A 13,697-nucleotide genomic window follows, 5' to 3' on the forward strand; every position below is an offset into this window, starting at 1 on the left:
TAATTAACACCTAATAATTTTTTTCCGATTTTGGGTCTGTCGAGATACACAATATCCAATGAAGATGTATTTTTCCTTTGTAAAGATACATAATTAGCTCCCGATATATTTTTTTGGAATTTTGGGTCTGTCGAGATACATAATTAATTAGCCCCCGATACATCCAAAGAAGATACATAATTAGTTGGGATTTTTGTAATTACTTTATAAAGGTAGAGATTTGCGTAAATATGCTAAATTAAGATGTATATTTATGTCATTTTCTCTATTTTCAATTTTTTTTGGTGTGGCCCATTCCCCATTATACAACAACGTCGATATTGTGTATTTCTAACACTAAATGCGTAACTTGATCTTAATTAAAGTTCAGATATAAACTGAATAATTTGATTTGAAGGTTGAGGAACAGTAGAGCTACCTTATTTAAAATACTTAACAATGTTTTCAGGACACCTCCTATTACACGTGTGTGTGATTGTTTTTTTTAATGCGTCAAGTGTAAAAGTTTATTTTGCTAATAATAATGAGTGATGGTTATTTCATCTAAAGATTAAGGATTTAAGGTAGTTGAGGAAGTGAACTTTTTATATGTATGTTTTGCTTATACATCTTCAAAAAATTAGGCGAGGCAAAAATTATAGGCAAGCGTGTAAAAAATATTTGCTTTTACATAGATGTGGCTGATCACAGATATTTGGTTTACCTAAATATTATATATAGACTTTTTGGGACTTCTTTTGGAATTTGTTTATTTTGGGAATCATATAAAAATAAAATATCCTAACCTTGTTTATTAGCAGTATAAAACACACTCCATTTTAAACAAATAAATTGGCCATTTCATTTCATAATCATGGAAGGTTAAATAATGTTGTAAATTAGTTGTCAGTCTGTCGAACTTTTTCCTTCACTTACATGCATCTTTATTTAATAAATAATTTCTGAAATATGAAAAGTTACTAATAACAAAACCAAATGTTTCATTCAACAAAAAACAAATTAAAATGAAATTACTTGGGATAGTGATAGTTCTACGAGGAAGTTAAAAAAGTGAACATGTTTTCTTTTGAGCCAAAAAGAAAAAAACAATACCAAGATATAGGGCATCTGGACTTTATTTAGGCCTGCTGAATATATTCACGTAAAGAAATTTTGGCACGAAAAGTAATTAAAATAAATTCCTATAGAATTTGCAAGTATTATTGTCAAAAGTAAAAGTCTTAAAAGGACTTTAATACCATATACCCCTACTATTTCATTTCTCATCAATCTTAATTTCAATTTATGTGACATTATTTTACTTGAAATTTAAAACAAAAATGATGACTTTTGAAATATGTTATCTAAAATAAGTCTTACATATTTTTTGTGGCTATCAATCGTGTCACGAAGGGTGTAATGAAAATTTGAAAGTTGTATTATATATTTTAAAAATAAAATAAAATAGCAGCACTTTTTTATAAAACTAAAAAGATAAAGATTCTGACTGTTAGAGCCTCACCATATGCCTAAAAGTCTAATTATTCCTTTAGTCAAGAGCCCTATATATCATTAGCCTAACCAGGCTTCATGATCGACCTTATCATGAATAGTTTTGTTGCCATTAATCTTTAGGGGAAGAAGACAAAGGATATTTCATTTTTTTTAAAAAAAAAAAAAATGAAAAAGTGAGTTAGGAAGATGATTGGCAATATGCAGGAGTGCACTAAAGAGGTGATGATGATGATAGTTAAGAGGGAATGAATATACAATACAGTGGGGTAATTTACATAGCATGTGGTATGCCACTATTTAGTAGGAGCACAAAGGTATGGAGGACATACTGGACACCCCTTTTCACAAAGCTTCACACTTTTAACCTCTTTATGGGGTTTTGGGGTTGGGGCACTTGCTGCTTCCCACTTTCCCACTTTTTTTAAATGAAGTTAATCATTTCTTCTTTTCACAATCAAAATAAAGAAAGAGAGAGACCCACTGGTATTCCCATCCACCTTTGCATGCCAGCTTAGCTGCAAAGGCAAACAAAGAGCTGTGTGACCGTCGTGGCGAAGTCAGAATTTAAGTTTTATTTAATTTGGTTCTTTAAAGCTTTTGCTATGTACGAGGTCCAGGAAAGGGTTGAACCACAAGGGTTTATGTATGCCGCCTTGCCTCTCATTTTGCAAGAGTTCGTTTTTACGGCTTGAACCCGTGACCTTCTAGTCACATAGCAACAATTTTACGGGTTACTTCAAGGCTTCCACATGCCAGCTTAGCTGCAAAGGCAAACAAATAGGTGTGTGGGCAGAGGGAGAGGCCGGGGCGAAGTTAGGATTTTTAAGTTTTATTTAGTTCGGTGCTTTAAAGCTTCCGCTATGCGCGAAGTCCAGGAAAGGGTTGAACCACAAGGGTTTATGTATGCAGTCTTGCCTCACATTTTGCAAGAGTCTGCTTCCACAACTTGAACCTGTGACCTCGTGACAATAACTTTACCGGTTATTCCGATGCTCCCGACCTTGGGAGTTTCACGAGCTTTACTTTAAAACACTATATATTATTTTATGTAGTGAATTCGCTAAATTCACCATATAAATTTATATTACATATTGAATTAAAGTACTGAATTCAGATAAAAGCGTGTCATAGAGTTGTATTTGCCTAATTGAGGAACGAGGAAACACTGTGTTAGAAGGGAGAATAAATGTTTTGCTGGTCTATGAAGTGTCGCCCTCACAAAATTTCAAACTTGTAAGCTGAGTTTTTAAGCCATCTTTGAGGAAATCAATTCCACACTTTTTATAAAGTTGGCCTGAATTAGATTCCCCACTAACACTGTCTTGATATTATACTTTATTTCTTTAATTATTTAAAAAGAAGTTCAAATTTCATGAGCATTGGTTTATATCTTCTTAGAAATTGTGCATGCAGATAGCTCCATTCACATAATATATACAAATAGCTAGGTCTATATATTCAAATGATTTAAGTGTATAGCATGATCATTATCATGAATCGGCTATATTAGAATAGAACATATCCACAATTGAAATTATTTAACTGTTCTATGTTGTATGTACGTAGTTTCAATAGAGTATATATAAAATAATTAAACACATACAAAACCATAAAAGTGGTGGGAATGTGGTGAGTTTGCAAATTGCAAGTAGTAAGACTAATATCCTCAAACGTTAATTAAGTAATAATAAGTTAATTAGAAGTAGCTGGCTGAGCTACTCTAATTTAACCTTTTCTTTTTTTCTCTTTTTCTTTTTATCTCTTTTTAGGAGGCCACCATGAATATAGGAAGAAGAATTTGTTTTAAGAAATTAATTAGTATTAATTTAGAACTCATGATCTATCTTGAATTCATAAGTTTTAAATTCTGACCCCGCACCTATGTATCTGACTATTATACTCTTTTAGAATCCAACCTTTTCTTTGTAGAAATTGACCACCAAAGTTTTGTCAATGATAGAAGGGCTATTAAAACTGATGAAAGGACAAATAAAGGATAAAAAGTAAAAGTATGGTCAATTAATTAGTTAGCTGTGAATAAGTACATCCCTCCCTACTCCATTTATATAGTAAATGAGTTGTTTGGCAGAAAAATAATGGAAACAAATAAAGCAGCCAGCACTAACACCACAAATAGCCATTGATGTCTAGCTTTAAGGGAAGAACCTAAATAATGTGGTGACCATGTGATGTGACCATTTCACACCTCTTTTGCTATGTAAAGTTGTCTAGTATTTTCAACAATCTTTGTCACCTTGGCAGAAAATCCCATCAAATACTCATCCTATTTAGTGGCGGAACTACGATTTTACTAACGGATTCGATAGATCTAAACTGCCTTTCTTTTTTTAATTCAAAATTCATAAACTCTGAATCATGAATCGGCCTATGCTTAATAATAGTTGAAGTTGGAACACAAGCAACTTAAAGAACATAAGTTTGTCCAGTCTTGTTTAAACGACGCACCCCCACTCTTTCTATACAAAAATGGTGACTTCCTGGAATATGTTCTATTTAATGCTTCACAAAGACGCAGATAGAAAAAAAAAATTACTATTTAAAGTCTTGTTTCATATATATTTTTTTTTAAAAAAAGTAAAATAAATATCGTCTTTTTTCCTTTGCATTTGTTTAGCTGAATATGGTGAAATAAGTGTGAAATCTCAAAACTAAATAATGCACAACCAAGTGTCTTTGTTTTGAAAATATAGCTGCAGGACCCATACAACAACGACGACAATAACATACACAATATATTCCCACAAAGTGAGGTCTAAAAAAGGTAAGTGTATACCGTCCATACCAATACCTCAGAGATGAGATAGAGATGTTACTTTCTGATGAATTTCCAGAAGTTACTGTTATGAATCGAACAGATTAAGCAAATCACAAGCAAAAGGAAAAATAAGAACACACAAATTTACACGGAAACGCAAACAAGAACACACAAATTTACACGGAAACGGTTGCGGGAAAAACCACGGGCAGAGGCAGAGGAATTCACTATAATGGAGAGGAGTACACACGTGGAGACGATAGTCTCAATTTCGTGTCTATGAGAACAACCCGAAACAACCCACTAAACGCACTTATATAATACGTGCATACAAATAAGTCCTAGGCCCAAAAACATACAGATCAATACCGCGGAGGTTTCGCCCCTGCACTCCCAATGGGATCAGTGCTACCACCACAGACCCATGAAAAATCACAAACATGACTCGCACCGCGAACTTTTCAAGGCTGGATCAACAAAATTCGGGTAACAAACTCTTAACAGTTACAATCATACAGACCTACATTATGACCTTTCTACCTAATTGAACCTCAAAAGCACAAGCAAGTCTGGCTAAACACTTCAGCTAGTGTGATTGTTCAACAATTTGTTCTCACAATAGAAAAGTCGATACCTTGTAAATTTGAAAAGTCCTTTCCTTTTATCCCCATACGCTAAACCATACCAATATCAAGAAGCAATCCTGAGACGCATGTTGCATATGGATTTACATAAATAGATATGCCTATTGAACTACTCCTATTTTTGTACAATAATTTACCAAAAAGAAGAAAAGAAATATTCTACTGCATGATGGACAACGTCTTTGGCACCAACATATAAAGCCATCTATCTATCTTCTTTCAGTTTGCCAGTATGCACACTGGAAATTCATGATGATTAGAAGATGAATGAGCATGTAATATTAAAAGATTGATCTAGTTCTTTTAAATGTCACATAACAAAACGAATTTTATATAGAAGCAGTGAGTCCCTCCCATTTATTATTGTTACCCCAGGCCTCTATATCATCCATTAGGTTGACTGTTTATTATGCATCCATTTTTCCATCTCTATTGCAATCAGTACCTTCGACTTTAGCCTTGAATTGAAAACAATGTACCCTTATCAGCAGTAATGAAAATTTGATTTCTCTTGAATAATCTCTTCTGCAAAAAGATTTTCAAGTGGGAGTACAATCTCTTTCAAAACCTAACTTTAGTCAACCAGGCATAGAATAATATCTTAGTCATAACATGTTATAAATCAGATCACTCTTAGTTCAGTCTAATTCTTCCGGCTTAGACTCCAGCCCACAGCTTCAAAAAAGATGAATTTCGCGATCACTAATCCAGCAGGCAACCAATAATCCCATTCAATGAAAGTCTATGGTATCTGCAACAAACTGGCCTAATCTATAGTGACTGCAAGCAATTCTAGTCTGCTATGATAACTGTGACTTACTAAAGAAAAAATCTGGATATACAAATGGTAAACTAAATCCCTTCAGGGAAAATTGAGATTAGGGTCAACTAGGGATTGTATAAACAAATATTTGATTTTACATTGGTCTGAAGAAGAAGCAGTCAGGATAGCCCTTAGCCTAAGGAATTAGTTACATTTCATGATCAGGTTCAATACTATTCAAATGAACCGGTGATCAACCAGTTCATACTAGAGTGACAAAACCCATCATAGTATGAATTTCAGCAAACTGTCATTAACCAAGATACAGGTAATAAATTTACCCAACTTCTAATTTCTAAAAACAACTGAGATCCTCAGCAGGTTCCGCAATCAGAGGCCAGCAGACAGGTCTAGAATAGATTCCCCAACGGGTCCCGACTTTTTTTCAACAACAGAGGCGAAAACTTACTCTTTCATGTCAAAGTCGGGTAAACTAAGATGGAAATGAATTCTATTCACTCTTTCTGAAGTGGAGTGCACTCCAACTATCATAAATAGAAAAGTCTGTATGGTACCCCGGTAGACGCGCAGACCGAGTGAGTTTCCACCGATCCAGATGTGCCACAGATTGAGGACAATGAGGGTACGGTGCTATCCTTTTACAGTTGTTTGTACACTTGCCAATTTCTACCAGCTCCATGCTCCTGTTGGCTAGAAGAAGAAGAAATACATCAACTGCGCAGGTGAAAAAAACAATTTTTAATGATCATTATACTAATCAGCCGACTGTAATAGAACACACTGGAAACTCATACTTCTTTCAAGAAGTACACCTTTCTGATATCTGACAGTGGACGCAAAACAACAGTTTCTAAATCATATAATTGATGTTTTCCCTTCTTTCTAACATTAGATTTATATGATTTCTGGGTTCCATTAGCAGTGGGCCACTGCTGGGGTAACAAGGAAGATCTCTATAAGGAACAATAAACTTCCACACGGACATCCAATCAAGCTTGAACCACCTTCAGGCCCAGCTTGATCATGACCATGTAAATAGGAAGCAGATACAATTGAAATGATGATCCAGTAGAAATGTATGTTGCCATGTGATCTTACCTTTTCAATACGTGCAACCTCTTCAGCTATCAAGGGAGAGTGTTTCATCCTCCAAACAGCCTACAAGATTCACTATAACATTATTTACCTGCTCAATGACCATGATAATCAAACAAAAAATCTGAATGATATTGAGAATAATTAAATTAAAAATGCCTTTTGGGAACGCAAGAAACATCTCGTTGAACTTCCTTATATCCCTGGCTTCGACGAACAAAACATCCCTACCAAAGCCAGACCTATCCAGATGAATCACGAGATGATGGAAATCTGCAAAACAGAAATCAACCATCTCCTCGAAAAAGGGATCATTCGACCCTCTAACTCCCCCTGGAGTTGTTCAGCATTTTATGTAAATAAAAGTGCTGAAAAGGAACGAGGAACCCCTCGACTTGTAATAAATTACAAGCCCTTGAATGCTGTCCTCAAATGGATCAGGCATCCGATCCCTAATAAAAGGGATCTTCTTAAAAGAACTTACAAAGCCAATCTTTATAGAAAAATTTGATATGAAGTCCGGATTCTGGCAAATTCAAATTGCTGAAAAAGATAAATATAAGACTGCCTTCAATGTCCCGTTCGGGCATTACGAATGGAATGTCTTACCCTTTGGACTTAAAAATGCTCCTTCTGAATTTCAGAATATCATGAATAATATTTTCAATGATTTCTCTTACATGTCAATTGTTTATATTGATGATGTATTAATCTTTTCTGAAAACATTGATTCACATTTTAAACATCTCAACACTTTCTTTAAGATTGTCAAAATAAACGGTTTAGTTATCAGTGCTAAGAAGATGAAGCTTTTTCAAACTTCTATTCGTTTCTTAGGACATGATTTGCATCAAGGCAGCCAGAAACCTATTTGTCGAGCCATAGAGTTCTCAACCAAATTTCCTAATGAAATCATAGATAAAACTCAGCTCCAAAGGTTCTTAGGAAGCCTCAATTACGTTGCTGATTTTATCCCTAATGTTAGGCAGGTCTGTGAACCCCTCTATAAACGCCTTAAGAAGAACCCTGTTCCTTGGAGTTCTGATCAAACTAATGCGGTCATAAAGATTAAATCTTTAGTCAAAAACCTACCCTGTCTAGGTATCCCTAATCCTGACGCCTTTATGATTGTCGAAACGGATGCTTCAGATATCGGATATGGTGGTATCTTGAAACAAAAGACAGATGATAAACCTACTGAACAATTGGTTCGGTTCACCTCAGGAGTCTGGAATTCTGCCCAGAAAAATTACAACACTGTCAAAAAAGAAATTTTGTCTATAGTGCTATGTATCACTAAATTTCAAGATGACCTGATTAACAAGGAATTTCTTCTTCGAGTTGATTGCAAATCGTCTAAAGAAATTTTACAAAAGGATGTTAAAAACCTTGTTTCAAAACAAATATTTGCTAGATGGCAAGCTCTCCTATCTAGCTTTGATTTTCAAATTGAATTTATCAAAGGAGAAAATAACTCCCTTCCCGATTTTCTAACAAGAGAATTTTTACAGGGCCATGAGACCAACAACAACCTTGGGCAGCAGCCCCAAAACAGAACAACAAAAAATGGCTAGACCATTTGATTCCCCAGCCGCAACTAATCCACTACGGCCTACTGTCCCTCAAAGGCCGGTACTCAAGACGGAAGTCCAAAACAAATACTCTGCTTTGACAGAAGTTCAGTTTCCAAAACTTTCCCCACCAATTCCCACAAAATTGGTAGATCTAAAGACTAATCTACCGTTAGAAAAGGGGCCCTCTGCAAGTTCTTCTTCAGTTCAAACCAAGCAGAGTTATGCCATGAAGGCCCCAGAGACCTTCGCACAAGCAGTTGATCCTACAGCAGCCAAAGTTACTACGTCTTCTCCTACAAAAGAAGAATTCAAGTTCATTACCACCCAGGTAATGACCATCATTGCTCTAGATAAAGCCTACGAGGGCTATCCAATCAACCAGCTCATCAAGCCGGTATACACCAACGGCAATTTCGTGGACACTGAAGATCCACTTAAGACCCGCAGATTCTACGAAGCTATCCTGGTAGACACAGACTCCATTGAAGTAGAACACTCGATGGATCCTCGAAACCCAGAATACATCAGTTATTCAAAGTTTACTATCAAGAGGGTGCTAACCCCTTTTAATTGGTTTGTAGATCACCTACATACACCAATTGCCTTATCGATGCCTCATAGGCCTCAAACATTCAATTGGTACGACTATAAGTCAGCCTGGTTCAATTTCATATTTGTTCGACCAGGACATACTTGGTTCATTAAATATTGTCCTGCCATGATGGAAGCCACAATACCCAGATGGTTCTATGAATGGTGGATTTGTTTCGGAGGAACTAAGAGTATTCTCCCTCAGCAATTCCTTAACAGGATCCCCGATTTTCTGATTAAGGAAGGATGTTCCACACTTTCAGAGCACATTCAAATGTGCAAATTCTTTATCAAAAAACGTGTGTCCTATATCATATCCTGGAACTTCTCCAAAGAGGAGCAGCATAGGATTAAATATTTGGCAAAAGAAATAAAGATTAAGGGTTGGACTCCCAAGCCAACCACACCTAAAACTCCAGATAAAGGCAAATCTGCAACAGTCTCTCCTAGCTCTTCCAAGAAGGCATTAAAAGAGAAGTTAAAACAAGCATTGGCCAAATTAGATGGCCCCGATACTCTGGACAATGCAGAAGAATTAATGCAGCTTATTGCAGAAGCTTCATCTACTGGAAGTAGTGATGACAATGGCGATATGCTAGACCCTAAGGGAATAGCTATGGCCTACCTAGACCCCTATTATGAATAGGAAATTAACCTTTCAAAAAAGATAGAGGTTCAAAGAACCGGAATTATCTTTTTGAAAGGCCACCTTACTATTCCTGATAAGAATCTAGGACCATCACACTGGTCTCTTCAAGAAGACATATTGACAGCTTTTTCAAAAAGCCAACCACTGTTCCACTGCTTTTCAAAAAGCAGAATAATTTCCTTTACTTTTAGAAAAGTAGCCACTTACCTGTGTCGGCAGAATCATAGCCGTCCACCTGTACGTTTATTATATTCTTTTCCGCCTATATAAGGCGTGTAAATCTTTAGAGAAGGCATTCAGAAATTTCACACACTAAAGAAATTCTCCTTGCCCAATCTCTCTTGTAATACTATCTCTTGTACTGCTTTCATGTTTTCATAAATAAAACTTGTAAGTTTGTCAAATCTTTCCTTTATTTCATATTGCTTTCAAAAATTTTATCAGTTTTAAGGGTTAATATTAACGATCCGCCACACGAGAAATAGCGATAATCTACCGTGTATATTATCGACTTATGGGTACTACCAAACCCGAAGATATTATGAAGCTAGAAAACGGATCGTTAATATTAACCCTTAAAACTGATAAAATTTTTGAAAGCAATATGAAATAAAGGAAAGATTTGACAAACTTACAAGTTTTATTTATGAAAACATGAAAGCAGTACAAGAGATAGTATTACAAGAGAGATTGGGCAAGGAGAATTTCTTTAGTGTGTGAAATTTCTAAATGCCTACTCTAAAGAGAAGTAAGCCTTATATAGGCAGAGAATTACATCAAATGTAAAAGAAGATATAGATGGACGGCTAAGATGTGCCGACAAAGTTGAGTGCTTGCTTTTGAAAAGCATCCTACTGTTTGCTTTTGCTTTTTGAAAAGCAGCGTACTATTTGCTTTTTGAAAAGCATCTTCATAATTTTCTTCTGTCTTTAGACAGCTGTGACAACTGGATTCCTATCAGGAATAGTAGATTGCCCTTTGGAGCGATAATTCCGGTTCTTTGAACCTCTATCGCTGTGAAGGGTCATTTTCCTATTCATCATAGGGATCAAGGTAGGCCATAGCAATCCCTTTGGGATTTAGCATATCGCCATTGTCATCGCTGCTTCCTGTAGACGAAGCTTCAGCAATGAGCTGCAATAACTCTTCAGTGTTATCGGTAGTGTCTGGTCCATCTAACTTGGCCAGCGCCTGCTTTAGTTTTTCTTTGAGAGCCTTCTTGGAGGAAGAAGGTGGATGGGAGGCTGATGCTGTAGATAAGCCTTTGTCTGGTGTTCTAGGAGCGGTTGGTTTTGGAGTCCAACCCTTGATTTTAATTTCTTTTGACAAATATTTGATCCTGTGCTGTTCTTCTTTAGAGAAATTCCAGGATATAATGTATGATATTCGTTTTTTGATAAAGAATTTGCACATTTGAATGTGCTCAGGTAATGTAGAACATCCCTCTTTGACTAAAAAGTCGGGGAGTCGATTATGAAATTGTTGTGGAAGAACTCCTTTGGTTCCTCCAAAGCAAAGCCACCATTCATAGAACCACCGAGGTATAATGGCTTCCATTATGGCAGGACAATATTTCACGAACCAAGTATGTCCTGGACGGACAAATATAAAATTGAACCAGGCCGACTTATAGTCATACCAATTGAAGGTTTGAGGCCTGTGTGGCATCGATAGGGCTACTGGGGTGTGTAGATGATCCACGAACCAATTAAAGGGGGTCAATATCCTTTTTATGGTAAACTTTGAATAGCTGATGTATCCGGGATTGTTAGCATCCATCGAATGTTCTACCTCAATAGAGTCAGTATCGACTAGGATGGCTTCATAATATCTTCGGGTTTTGAGTGGATCTTCTGTGTCCACAAAATTGTTGTTGGTGTATACCGGTTTAATTAACTGGTTGATGGGGTATCCTTCATAGGCTTTATCCAAGGCGATAATAGGCATTACTTGAGTAGTAATGAATTTAAATTCTTCCTTAGTAGGAGAGGATGGAGTAGCTTTGGATGCCGTAGGATCGACTGCTTGTGCAAAGGTCTCTGGGGCCTTCATTGCGTAACTCTGTTTGGTTTGGACAGAGGATGAACTTGCTGATGGTCCTTTGTTCAAGGGTAAGTTTGTCTTCAGATCTACCAATCTTGTAGGGATTGGTGGAGGAAGTCCAGGAAATTGAATTTCTGTCAACGCAGAGTATTTGTTTTGGACTTCTGTCTTGGCGGTAGGCCTTTGTGGAACCGTAGGCCTTAGTGGATTCGTCAAGGCTGGGGAATCGAATGGTCTAGCCATTCCTTGTTGCTCTATTTTGGGGCGATTGCCCGAAATTGTTGGTCTCATGGCCCTGTAAAAATTCTCTTGTTAGAAAATCGGGGAGGGAGTTATTTTCTCCTTTATAAATTCAATTTGAAAATCAAAGCTAGATAGGAGAGCTTGCCATCTAGCAAATATTTGTTTAGAAACAAGATTTTTAACATCCTTTTGTAAAATCTCTTTAGCTGATTTACAATCAACTCGAAGGGGGAGAGAGCTGGGCAGAGAGAAATTTAGAGTGGGGGAAATTTTCTGATGCCTACTCTGAAGGGGAAGTAAGCCTTTTATAGGCAACACCAATACATCAAGTGTATCTAGAGTAATAGATCTTAATACAAGTGGACGGCCTAGATGTGGCCGACAGAAGTAAGTGGCTGCTTTTGAAGAGCAATGTCTGAAATGATGAAAAGCAGGATTTGATACCCTTGTCCTTTATTGGGACAGCTGGATTCCTTTTAGGAATAGTAGCTTGCCCTTTCAAGAGGTAATTCCGGCCCTTTGGACCTCTATCTCTTGGAAAGGCCAGTTTCCTATTCTTAATAGGGATCAAGGTAGGCCATAGCGATCCCTTTGGGATCTAGCATATCGCCATTGTCACTGCTGCTTCCGGTTGAGGATGCCTCAGCGATAAGTTGTAACAACTCTTCGGTGTTGTCGGTAGAGTCTGGTCCATCTAATTTGGCCAGTGCTTGTTTTAACTTTTCCTTTAAAACTTTCTTTGAAGCGGAGGAAGGTGGAGAAGCCGTTGTGGCAGCTTTACCTTTGTCTGGAGTTTTGGGAGCGGTTGGCTTAGGAGTCCAACCCTTGATTTTAATCTCTTTGGACAAGTATTTGATCCTGTGTTGTTCTTCTTTAGAGAAATTCCAAGAAATGATGTATGATACTCTCTTCTTAATGAAGAATTTGCACATTTGAATGTGCTCAGGCAAAGTAGAGCATCCTTCCTTTACTAAGAAGTCTGGAAATTTGTTAAGAAATTGTTGGGGGAGTACGTCTTTAGTTCCCCCAAAGCAGGACCACCATTCATAGAACCACCTAGGTATAGTAGCTTCTATCATGGCGGGGCAGTATTTAACGAACCATGTATGTCCTGGGCGAACATAGATGAAATTGAACCATGCAGCTCTGTAATCATACCAATTATAGGTCTGGGGCCTATGAGGCATTGATAGAGCAATGGGAGTATGTAAGTGATCAACAAACCAATTGAAAGGAGTTAATATCCTCTTTATGGTGAACTTCGAGTAACTAATAAAATCTGGATTATTATGATCCAGTGAATGTTCTACTTCAATCGAATCTGTGTCGACCAAAATAGCTTCATAAAATCGTCGAGTCCTTAGTGGATCTTCAGTATCCACAAAATTGTTGTTAGTATATACCGGCTTGATCAGTTGGTTGATTGGATATCCTTCGTAAGCCTTATCTAGAGCAATGATAGGCATTACCGTGGAAGTAACAAATTTGAACTCTTCTTTAGCAGGAGAGGGAGGAGTAACTTTTACTGCAGTAGGATTTACTGCTTGGGCGAAGGTCTCTGGGGCCTTCATGGCGTAACTTTGCTTGGTCTGGATGGAGGAAGAGCTTGTTGCTGATGATCCTTTGTCCAGAGGCAAATTTGTCTTTAAGTCTACCAATTTTGTGGGCATTGGCGGAGATAGTTTAGGGAATTGCACTTCTGTCAGACCAGAGTATTTGTTGAGAGTTTCTGTCTTAATGGTCGGCCTCTGAGGGACTGTAGGCCGTAATGGATTTGCTGCTGGTGTCGATGAGTCGAATGGTC

General features: G+C 37.1%; 1 protein-coding gene across 1 annotated transcript in view; it reads right to left on the minus strand.

The window, feature by feature from the left end:
- Positions 1-12,317: 12,317 nt before the first annotated feature.
- Positions 12,318-13,697, minus strand: part of LOC124897154 — a 10,769-nt gene continuing 9,389 nt past the window's right edge. Inside the window, exon 2 of the mRNA XM_047409698.1 lies at positions 12,318-13,697. This exon is cut by the window's right edge and continues 2 nt beyond it. The gene's annotated coding sequence lies outside the window, so the exon portion shown is untranslated.

The sequence above is a fragment of the Capsicum annuum genome, chromosome 3 (assembly GCF_002878395.1).
Source record: "Capsicum annuum cultivar UCD-10X-F1 chromosome 3, UCD10Xv1.1, whole genome shotgun sequence".
NCBI classification, from domain to species: domain Eukaryota; kingdom Viridiplantae; phylum Streptophyta; class Magnoliopsida; order Solanales; family Solanaceae; genus Capsicum; species Capsicum annuum.